The 12,158-nt window shown below is 44.3% G+C and overlaps 1 protein-coding gene across 13 annotated transcripts in view; it reads left to right on the forward strand.

Annotated features, from left to right (window-relative positions):
• APBB2 (amyloid beta precursor protein binding family B member 2) overlaps window positions 1-12,158 on the forward strand; it is a 324,770-nt gene that overhangs the window by 144,374 nt on the left and 168,238 nt on the right. The gene's annotated exons all lie outside the window — the stretch shown is intronic.

Raw genomic sequence — 12,158 nt, forward strand, 5'->3', positions numbered from 1 at the left:
CTGGTCAAAGGCACATGCCCAGGTTGCAGGCTCAATCCCCAGTAGGGGACATGCAGGAGGTAGCCAACCAATGATTCTCTCTCATCGTTGATGTTTCTGTCTCTCTTTCTCTCCCTCTCCCTTCCTCTCTGAAGTCAATAAAAATATATTTTAAAGTGAAAGAAAGAAACTCGTCTTCTAAGATGTTAGGAAAATAGGGACTGTAAGTCATAGGGTGAACAAAGTGTAAAGAGAAGGGGATTTTAGACATCGTCTAGTAAAAATCCTACTTTTTTCATAACCTCAGAACTTGAGACCTAAAATAAATTCAGTCATTTATTTAAAAAATAAAAATGCATATGACTACTCTGTGCATCTTGAAAGACTGTTCCATAGGAATGAGGAAACGCTGTGCAGCCTTAAGGACCTAATATGCCATCTGTTGTGATGCCTGCTTTTACAAATAAGAGCTGAAGCCCTGAGAGGAGAAAGGTTATTTCTTTGAGTCAGAGTAGGAAGTGGCTATTGGGCAGGTAGGGACAGGACCACCAAACCTGCCAGATGTGTTTACAGCTTCGGTGCTGTCTGCTGGAATTCTGGATGGCAGTGCCTTCGGTGGGATTGGTGTTCTTGTCTTTGAGAGCTGGTGAGCATTTGTTTTAAGTTCTTTATTGTTCAGTGTATTACATAAGTCTCCTTTTTTCTTCATTGACCTCTCCACAGCCACCCCCAATCCACAGCACTTGCCTCCTCCACTCCCCCTCTGTGTCCATTGTTCATGCTCATATGCATGCACAAAAGTCCTTTGATTGATCTTTTACCCCCTCACCTCCCACCTTCCCTCATAGGTTGGACAGTCTGTTTGGCACTTCTGTGACTCTGGTTCTGTTTCTGTTCATCAGTTTATGTTGTTCATTATATTCCACAAATGAGTGAGAGCATATGATATTTGTCTTTCTCTGACTGGTTTATTTTGCTTAGTATAATGCTCTCCAATTCCACCCAGGCTGTTGCAAATGGTAAGAATTTCTTCTTTTTTCTAGCAGCATCGTATTCCATGGTGTAGATGTACCAGTTTTCTAACCCACTCATCTGCTGGTGGGCACTTAGGCTGTTTCCAAATCTTAGCTATTGTAAATTGTGCTGCTATGAACATAGGGGTGCATATATCCTTTTTGATTGGTGTTTCTGTTTTCTTGGAATATATTCCTAGGAGTGGGAGTACTGGGTCAAATGGAAGTTCCATTTGTTTTTGAGGAAACGCCATACTGTTCTCCACAGTGGCCGCACCAGTCTGCATTCCAACCAGCATTGCAAGATGAGGGTTTGACAGGCACCGACCGGTAGGAGGCAGGGCATCCAGGCAGAGCAGATGCTAGAAGCATGCACGTGGGAAACTTTTAGTGGGGTCAGTAAAGAGGATGCAACCCAGGGTGGTGCCCTTTGAAATCAGGAGGCAGAGGAAGGGTTTATGTCCACAGAAAACAGGGGCAAGTTGGAGCTAGTTCAGGCCAGTTTGGGCCAGTGAAAATGCAGAGTCTGTCAATGGAGATTCTATAAATGGAGTTAGAATTTCATTTGGTAGCCAGTGGGGAACAACTTAAAATGATGATGATGATGATGATGATGATGATGACGACGACAACTATGAGAGCTAACATGTTGCTCTGATTGTGTGCCACCACCGTTCTTAGTGCTTCACGTGCCCTCACCCGTTTAACTCCCACAAGCCTTCAATGCCGGCACTCTATCTCCAGTTCATAGTTGAGGAGACTGAGGCACAGCAAGGTTAGGTGATTTACAGAGACTCCTAGGCAGAGATGGAGACAGTTCAAAACCAGGTGGTCTGGCCTTAGAGTCCCCTTTTCGATGATCTGAAGTGTGGATATAGAGCTGATAAAAGTGGCGGATTCTCTTGGGAAGATGAATCGGTAGGCGTGTGCGGGAGGACAGGGGTGAAGGCAGACGGGCAATCAGGAGGTGGATTGCAGGCCTCCAGGAACGTTCGTAAAAGCTTAACTTAGGTGATGACTGTGGCAATAGAGGGAGGATAACACAGATGCCAGCAACTTCTGAGCATGAATTAGTGGTCCCAGGTCCCCAGTTGGATGTGGGGGGCTGGTGTGGAGAGCGGCGACAGTGTTTGGACAGGTTCAAGCCTCAGACTAATGAGAGGGCACAGTCCTCTCATGGCCACGTGCAAGCCCCAGCTTGGAGGGCAGAGCCCTCCCAGCACAATGATAGCTGTCGTTGTAAACTTGAACTTATGGCCCGAACACGTGGCCCCACGTGCCTGAGTGACATGGGCTGCAAGTAAACAAAGCTTGATCAGGTGCATGAATCTGAGTAGGAACGAAACCCGTGAGAATGTCGTAAACACTTTGACCACGCCCTTACTTTGCCTCGTGCCATCTGCTGTACAATAAAGACACGGCTTGTCGTCCGAGATGCTGTCTACCCATCAGAGAAGCAGCGTCCCGCCGAGGCCCAGCTTTCATTCTCTTGTCTGTCTTTTCTCAGTCCTTCACCGCTCCCACTCAGGGTCACCCTTGGCTGTGCTGGCGAGGCACAGGCTGGGACATCACGTGGATGTCTGCCTCAACTGGATTAGGGACGTTGAGAGGAAGATATGGTGGGAGCATGATGGTTTATTTTCACCGGGCTCTCTTTTCTCATGGTGATCAGTGAGTACAGTGGTTCTTAGCCTGGGAAAACTAGAAAAAATCCATGGGTGTGTTTCCTAGCAAATATCGAGTTTATGGACCCTTCCCACTCATCTGTCTTAGCATGGCGTTGAGTCCACGGTAGATCTGAACAGTGTTTCTAGATAGTTTGTGGCCTTAAAGGCCCTTGTCCTCTTCCCCGGCGTAAGAATATTGGGTGTGAGAACCGGAGAAGTGCCCCCTGCATCTGGGGGCACCTTTGTTTCAGCTTCCCTGCCAGCGATCCTTGCCTTCCGCTTTCCTGTCTGCCCTTCCGTTCTGGTGAGGAGAGCTGATCCTGGCTAGAGATAGAGGCCCTTGGTCCTCTTTCTGAATGGTCATTCTGTGTGGAGGGCACGCCCTGTTCCTATGGCGGCCTCAGCCTGCCTGTTGGTCTGAGGACATTTTTCTCCCCCCTGCTGCCTTTCTGAAAAACGTGCTCCTCATGGGCACTGCCTTCTCTGAGACCTGTCTGCAGGACCAGCTGAAGGGCCGAGGACCAGTAGGTTATTCCAAGATCAGTAGCTGATACTCTCGTGTCTGAAGTCGATGAGAGAACATTGAGATTACAATTTGGGTGTGTGTTTTCCTCCCATTTCTGCAGTCTGGGACTTTATTCCCACACCCCCTCCTTTTCTTTCTCTCCTTTTCCCCCTTTCATTCTTCCCTCCTTCCTTCCATCATTCCTTCTCCCCCTTTCTCCTTTTTATTAAAATCAGAACAGTTCAGTGTACAGGGTCAATAAACGGGACTGCACCTATTTTGTTTTTGATTATGGGTTTCCATCTTTTTTATGTTTTTTTTAAAATTGATTTCAGAGAGAGGAAGGGAGAGGGAGAGAAATATCAATAATGAGAGAGAATCATTGATCAGCTGCTTCCTGCATGCCCCCCAATGGGGAGTCCAGCTCATAACCTGGGCATGTGCCCAGACCCAAAGTCAAACTGTGACCTCCTGGTCCATGGGTTTTCACTCAACCACTGAGCCACACTGGCTGGGTATATGGTTCCTCATCTTGCTTTTTTGGGGAAAGATAGCACTAGGGAGACACATAAGGATTGGTTGCCTATGGGATTATACAGCCATGAACTATTCTGGGCACAGCTATCCAGCGAAGATGAGGGAAATTTGAGGACTTGACTCGCTCTGTCCTCAAGCTCCTTAAAAAACCCTGGAAAGACAATATGCCTGTGTGGATCGCAGTTCTGGTTCAGCCACTGGCAGGATGTCCATGCACGTGTTCTCCAATCTCTCATCTCTGGGTGAGGGTTGGTCATGTTTACTGGAAAGGGGTGTCATGATGAACAAATGGAACAACACATCTAAAAGGATACTGGCCACTCTGTTAGCTCCCTGTTTTCATGTTTAAAATGTCTGGGGATTGTACCTTAGAATGATCTCAGAAATGCTAGAGGGAGAAAGGGGAATATGTGTTAAACTGATTTATGCATGTTTATTCCATTTCTGCTGAGTGACCATGTGAGGTAAATATTTTTTTCAGTTACCAGATGAGAGAACAGAAGTTCAGAGAGGTGGAAAACAACAGTTCCTCCACCTGCTCGATGCATGGCCTCGGGCAATTATTTAGTCTCTCGCTGCCTGTTACCTCGTCTCTAAAGTGGGATGTGGTAGTTCCCTCCTCACAGGATGCTTATAAGGATTGGAATGGCTAATATGTATAAAGTCTTAAGACAATGCCTGGTGAATAGTAATGTGATGTGCGTATTAGACATTATTATCATTAAGAAAATTGCTAAGTGTCTGTTAAGCCACTGTAAGGTGAAATTAGGATGGATGCATATACATAAGGTGTTGATATGGGATTTAACTGTCATTGTTGAAACACGGAGTGGGTTTGGTTTTCATGGCGAGGGTTTGGGGAACTGAGGTTAGAAGCATCAGAAAAGTCCAAGTGGGGAGAGGAGAAAGGATTTCAAGAATGCGGGGAGGAAAGGAGGACCAGACATCATTGGGGGGCTGTGCAGAAGGAAAGCACTGTGTTGCCTTTGGGGTGTGGCCGAAGAGAAGCCATGTATGACTGCTTGGTTCTGGAACCAGGAGGTGAGGGAGCGATGCATTGTGAATGGGATCTTTGGCAACTCCGTTTCACCAGCTCTGGAGGAGGCAGTAGTAGAGAACTAAAACTAAGAATTCTGGGATGAGGAGACCAGGTTTGAAGCCTGGGCTACTGCTTATGAGCTGCCTGATGGATTACAAGCTTCTCCACCTCCCTGTAGCTCTCTGTCCTTCCGTGTAGAATGAACATTCTACCTCCCAGGACTTGTGGGGCTGAGAGAGATTGTGCACACTGTTCATGATCAGCTCACAGGGAGCCCTCAGCAACTGTTACTCACTCAGTGTTACCTAGGGCTTACTGTTATCCTCTGGGCTTTGCTTAGAAATCCTGGCTCAGCCGAAGCCAGTTTGGCTCAGTGGTAGAGCGTCGGTCTGCGGACTGAAGGGTCCAAAATTCAATTCCGGTCAGGGGCATGTGCGTTGGTTGCAGGCACATCCCCGGTGGGGGGTGTGCAGGAGGCAGCTGGCCAATGTTTCTCTCTCATCGACGTTTCTGGCTCTCTGTCTCTCTCCCTTCCTCTCTGTTAAAAATCAATAAAATATATTAAAAAAAAAAAAAAAAAAAGAAAGAAAGAAAAGGAAAGAAATCCTGGCTCAGTAGGCAAGCGTATGTAATGACGTTTCAGAGCAATGCCCTTTCTGGATGAATCCCAGCCAAGACCGTATAAGATCCCAGGCTCCTATCATTGTCTCAGCCAAGAGGCTGACCTGGACTCTTGAGTTGCTTTTTTTTTTTTTTTAAATATATATCTTTATTGACTTCAAAAAGGAAGGGAGAGAGAAAGAGAGATAGAAACATCAATGATGAGAGAGAATCACCGATTGGCTGCCTCCTGCAGGTCCCCCGCTGGGGATCCAGCTCGCAACCTGGGCATGTGCCCTTGACCAGAATCAAACCTGGGACATCTTCAGTCCGCAGGCTGATGCTCTATCCGCTGAGCCAAACCGGCTAGAGCTTGAGTTGCCTTTGAGGTACACTTTTGTTTTTCTTTCTCTCCTTCTTCTCTTCCCCAGATTGTCTTGGAGCTTAAAGGAGAACAGAAACGGATATCGTTTCTCTTCTTCTATTGGTTTCAAAACATCTGAACATTCATTTCCATTTCCTCAGACTTTTTAAAAAAATGTATTTTTTTAAATTGATTTCAGAGAGAAATGGAAAGAGAGAGAGAGAAATACCAATGATGAGAGAGAATCATTGATAGGCTGTCTCCTGCACGCCCCACACTGGGGATTAAGCCCACAACCTGGGCATATGCCCTGACCGGGACTTGAACTGTGACCTCCTGGGTTAACCACTGAGCCATGCCGGCCAGGCCATTCCCTCAATTTTTAATTCTTTAAAAAAAAAAAAAAATGTTTTATTCATTTTTTTACCGAGAGGAAGGGAGAGGGACAGAGAACTAGAAACATTGATGAGAAAGAAACATTGACCAGCTGCCTCCTGTACACCCCCTACTGGGGATGTGCCCGCGACAAATGTACATGCCCTTGACCGGAATCGAACCTGGTACCTTTCAGTCTGCAGGCCGACGCTCTGTCCACTGAGCCAAACCGGTTTCGGCAATTTTTAATTCTTAATACTGCACAAGAGACTCTAATATCAAGCAACGAAACAACATTCTATTATAAACTAACAATTTTACATTTACAGTTATTGTTATACAGATATTTTTCTCATTCATTCTCACTACTAAGATAGGATAGAGGAATGCATAATGGGCTTCTCTACGAAAAATTAACATGACAAAATCACAGTTGAGAAGTCAAGTCCCATGTGTCCTGACTTCATTCCAGTGCTTCTTCCCCAGGGCCCTGTTCTCCCTCAGCCTTCCTTCTTGCTTCTGCTAATAAGGCCCGGCAGGGGGTCCCATGCTGTCTCTGAGGCAATTGCCCTTGGAACAGCTTCTCTTTTAATGCCGGCATCACCAAATGACCTGTGTCAGCTCTGTGGGCAAACTCAAGATCCTGCCTTCAAAAACGCACACATCCTATTCAGATGAAATCATTTTCCTCGGCCAATTTAACAAGATCCTTGCTCTCGTTCGCTTCCTTTAATTATCTTGTTAAAAAAAGAACTGGGGAAGACCATCTGCTTTGTGAAGCCCGTTCATCTCCTGTGTTTTCCCTAATAGGTATACGAGGCCCCCGTTAAACAGATTAAGGCTCCATCTCATTCTTGTTTAGGGTTGTTCTGTTTGGTGCTTCTTGCCTCACGGCCATCGGCTTTTCTGTGTTGTGTATTTGGCATGTCGTGGAGTGTAGATTTTATAAAAAGGTGTTATCTTCGTTCCAGAAATTGCAGGCACTGTGAGCCATTCTCCACGTAGTGCCAAACTGTCACAACCGGGTTCTTTGCTTTTTTTAATCCCTTCCTCTCACCCCAAGAAGTCCTATTCTCTGAGCTACAGAGTAAAATCTATCAAATACAACATGGAAAGTAGATGGCGGTGGTTCCTATCTTCCTGTTCGCAAACTCTAAATCTAATCTTCCCTAGCGAGACTCGGCTTTATCACTTTTTACACCAGAGCTTTCATTTATGAATAGGAGACATACGCAGTGAGGGTAGGGTGGGATGGGGGTGCTATTCTTCCTTTTTTTATTTTAAAAACTATATGGTATGTGCATTTATAACTTCATGTACAAACTTTATTTCTATCAAATTGAAAATAACTCTTGCTCTGAATATGAAAATGCTTCATACTCAGTATGAAAAAATTGCATAAATCATCAACATATAAAACATTAGAAGGCATTTTTCTAAATCCTGCCACCCAGAGATTACTGCTGTTAACATTTTGATGAACATTTTTACTTATTCCATTAAGAAGTATTCATTAAACATCTGTGATGGCCTGACCGGCGTGGCTCTGTGGTTGAGCATTGACCTATAAACCAGGAGGTCACATTTCGATTCTGGTCAGGGTACATGCTGAGGTTGTGGCCTCAATCCTCAGCAAGGGACGTGTAGGAGGCAGCCGATCAGTGATTCTCTGTCATCGTTTCTCTCTCTCTCTCCCTCTCCCTTCCTCTCTGAAATCAATAAAAGCATATTTAATACAAACAAAAACGCAAACAAAGAAAAGTCTTCTCTGTGCCAGGCACTGGAAATCTATAATAATAAAAGCATAATATGCAATTAGACCAGGCAGCTGAATGACCTTCTGGACGTTCTCCCAGATGACCTTCCGGACAAAGTCTCGGCTACAAGAGCCGCGGCTGCGAGGGCTGTGCCCTTGCATGAGTTTTGTGCATCGGGCCTCTAGTATATTCATAAATGAAACAGGCATAGTCCCTGTGCTCATGGGACTTTTCCAAATGGGGAGACAGAGATATTAAAGAGATGATATAAATTAATTTAACACCGGTACGCCTGGACTTATGATGAGGTTATGTCCCGATAAACCCAGAGTATTTGAAAATGTAGTAAGTCAACAATGCGTTTAATACACCTAGCCTACCACACATCATAGCTTAGCCTCGCCTACTTTAAACATGCTCAGAACACTTCCTAGCCTACAGTTGGGCAAAATCATCTAACACACAGTCTATTTGATACTGAAACATTGAATATCTCATGTAGTTGATTATACATGCCACTTTTATACCGTTGTAAAATAAAAACATTGTAAGTTGAACTATCAAAAGTTGGGAACCATCTGTATATTCTAATACAGATGTATGTTTTTCTTGCATGTCTGTATAATTTTTAAAATCTATTTTACTTTCTTTTGAATTAATATATTATAATTTTAATTGTTTAAGGACATGTCTTTTTGTCATGTATTCATTGTTAGGATATCAGTCTGTTCATTATTCTTTTTTTAATTATATAGAACTTAATCTTGTTAGTATTCTGTATTTTCATATCATTTAATAGCATAAAATTTTTCTTAAATTTATGAAAGAATAACACTATACATGCTGTCTTTATTTCAACTTTTTATTATGACAAGTTTTCAAACATACGGAAAAGTTAGAAGCACTGTGTGTGGAATTCTAATATGCTCATCATATTTTTATAGATAGATTTTTCATTCAGTAATATTTAAGGGCGAGGCTTCTGCATAACTACATATAGAAGCAATCTCGCTTTTAAATGATGAATTCCATTTCACTGTACCGATGTGATATTTTATTTAATCCATTTCTTATAGATGGGCATTTTGCTTGTTTCTGATTTTGCTCCTAGTAGAAGGAATGTTGCTTATATTTCCTTATGCAAAATTCCTAAAATGACTGTCATGAGGTGCTGTAATTAATGTGCGAAGTGCACATGGCTGTAGGTTGTGAGTGAACAGCAGTATGGATGAAGATGCAGCCTCCTTTGAGGAAGACAGCCCCATGTGAGATGGGGCGGGCATACATCTTCCACAGACAGCAGATGGGGGTTAGCAGAAGGGAAGGGGTTGCGGGGAGAATGAAATGGGTAAAGGGGTCAATATATGGTGACAGATGGAAACTAAATGTTTGGTGGTGAGCATGCTACAGTGCATATGGCTATCCTATATAATAAAGAGCTAATATGCAAATGGTCATCATGCCCTCACGCTTCACGCCATAGCCATAAGGCCATAACAGCTCAGACACTCACACTGGGGAGAGAGGAATGGGGACCAGCCTGGCACAAATGAGCTCATGAGAGAGGAATGGGGACCAGCCAGGCTGCGGCCCAAAAGAGGGACAAGCCACCTGCCCTGCAGTCCCAGGAGAGGGACAAGATACCTGCCCTGGATTCCCGTGAATGTGTCTTTGCCTGGGACCCAGGAGAGGGACAATCTGCATGCCTCACGGTTCCCATGGTCCCCGTGAGGGACAAGCTGCCCACCCATGGTCCCAGGCGTCAGCAGCTGCGCCTGGGCCTGTGGCCCGGGAAAGGGACAAGCCGCCTGCCCTAGGGTCCCCTCGGTCCCAGGCGCCAGTGGCTGTGGCCCAGGTGAAACTGCCCACCCGTGGTCCCCTGTGGCTGCAGCCGGCCCAGGTAAAGCTGGCCCAAGTCCTGAGTGCTGGAAGCCCAGGTCCCGAGTGCCTGCGACTGGCCAGAGGAGGGAATCCTGGGTCCCGGGTGCAGGGCGAGGCAGAGGTTGTTAGGGGTGATCGGGCCAGTAGGGGAGCAATTAGGGGTGATCAGGCAGGCAGACAGAGGGGTTAGGGGTGATCAGGCAGGCGAGTGGCTGGAATGCAGCAGTCCTGGATTGTGAGAGGCAGATGGACATCTTCCGGATTGAAGAGGGTGCAGGCCAGGCTGAGGGGACCCCCTGCCGCCCCCGTGCACAAATTTTGTGCACCAGGCCTCTAGTTGAATTACAGTGTTGTACACCTGAAACTTATTATATATAATGTTCTTAAAGTTATCTCAGTTTAAAAAATAACAACACAAAAGTAACATTAAAAAAAAGAATTTGCTTCCCTATAGCGGGATTCCCACGTAGCATCAGCTCTCCCCTGCACTGATTCAGGTTTAATCTGAGTGGCTCTTCTTTTATAACATTTCGGTTGTTGTGGGTACAATTACGGTATCACTTACCTATTGCCACAGTAATGCTGCATAAGGCACCACCCCCACATTTAATGGCTTAAACAATAGCCATTAGTCTCCACAGGATGGCTGGGTGATTCTTATGATCTGGGTTTACACCAGTCAGCTGCAGGTATGGTGTGCAGGTCTTTGCAGTGCTCTGGCATGTGTTTGATGATCAGCTGGCTTAGGTAGGCTGGTCTAAGATGGCCTTGGCCAAGAGGATTCAGGTGTCCTACCCAAGTCTCCAACGTCCTTCCGGCAGCCCAGCCTGGGCATGTCCCAGAGGTAGTAGCACAGATCTTTTCTTTCTCCTGGGGCTGGAAACGGGCCATACTTTTCAAGCTTTTGTGTCTTCTCATTTGCAAATCTGTTGACCAAAGCAAGTGGCACAGCTAGGTCTGAGCCAGTGAGAAGAGACTGCATTTACCGAGCAGGAAGCAAGGACACAGAGAAGATGTTGAGGAAGGCCATTGATGCAGGCCGCCCTCCATTACTATCCAGCGGCATATTTTAAGCTAGCACTTCTTAGAAGCATTAAACATTGCTGTTATTTCAAAACTATGGCTGTTTTGCCTTTGAAATATGAAAAGGGAGGGCCAAGCTTTTGCTTCGCTTAAAAAATGTCTTGTTAAGAGTTATAAAGGCAACTCATGCATGGAAAAACTCACTTTCATTGTTCTATCTTGAAAATATTTCTGTTCCAGTTAGTGTTTCCCCCCTGAGTTTCATTTCTGGATACAGGGTGTTCCCTTCTATGCATCTTTTTCTTTGTTTGATAGTGTTTTAGAAATTGATTTTTAAATCCGGCTTTGAGAACAATGAATCAAGAAAGATGAAGAGCTAGATAACTATGTGTAGGGTCAGATGTACTAAACTTACCCAGGTAATAACTTCATATGGTATATCTCTGAATGCATAATAATCTGGCCACTCAGTGTGTGTGTGTGTGTGTGTGTGTGTGTGTGTGTGTATATGTGCATATATATATATATATATATATATATATATATATTATTATTATTATTATTATTTTTTTTTTTTTAGAGGCCTGGTGCATGAATTCTTAAACAGGTAGGGTCCAGCCTGACTGCTGGTCGAATTCCTGGTTGAGGGGACAATTTGCATATTAGCCTTTTATTATATAGGATATACACTGAGTGGCCAGATTATTATGTCAACTGCAATTGAAAAACAAATTTAAAAAGCCAAACAAAAAGTACAGTGGCATTTACAAAAAAAAAAAAAAAAAGGTGAAGAGCTAGAATCATAAGTGAAACTCCTTAAATGTTGTTTTCGCTTACCCTGTAGTCATTAGAGACAGGATTAGGTCCCTGTACCTATTGCTTTTTCTCTGCTGTAAATTCAGGCTCTTCCAGAACAGTGATTCTCAGCAGCAGCTATGCAGCACCAGGTGTGCAGATGGCAGGAAATTGTTACCAGTAATTACATCTCAAAAGTTTTTCTAAAAATCACGTTTATTCCCGTGGAGTGAAATATTCTATGCTACACCTCTCTCTTCTCTGCAGAAATAAAGCACTGAAATAAAAATTTGCATACACATACTTACCGAACACTCTTCATTGTGTATGCATCATAAAGTCACACACACTTTAGTTGTTTAATGGAAACTGTGTATATTGTACAAAGTAGGCAACTTAGAGGATTTTTCTAAGTAAGTTTGTTGTCGAGCTTTGCTTCATTTTTTTGACTTTGGAACTCATCTGCAGAGCGAGCTAAGATTTCACAACTCTTGTTCTTAATTGTACTACATTTCACTCTCTTGAGCTATAAGGAAAAAAAGAGGACCTGAGTTTTGCTTGTCAGCAACAGAGAGCCCCTTTGTTTGTGGTTGAACTGTTATCAGGATGTTGGACATAAACTT

Source organism: Pipistrellus kuhlii, unplaced genomic scaffold (assembly GCF_014108245.1).
Source record: "Pipistrellus kuhlii isolate mPipKuh1 unplaced genomic scaffold, mPipKuh1.p scaffold_m20_p_1, whole genome shotgun sequence".
Classification (NCBI taxonomy): domain Eukaryota; kingdom Metazoa; phylum Chordata; class Mammalia; order Chiroptera; family Vespertilionidae; genus Pipistrellus; species Pipistrellus kuhlii.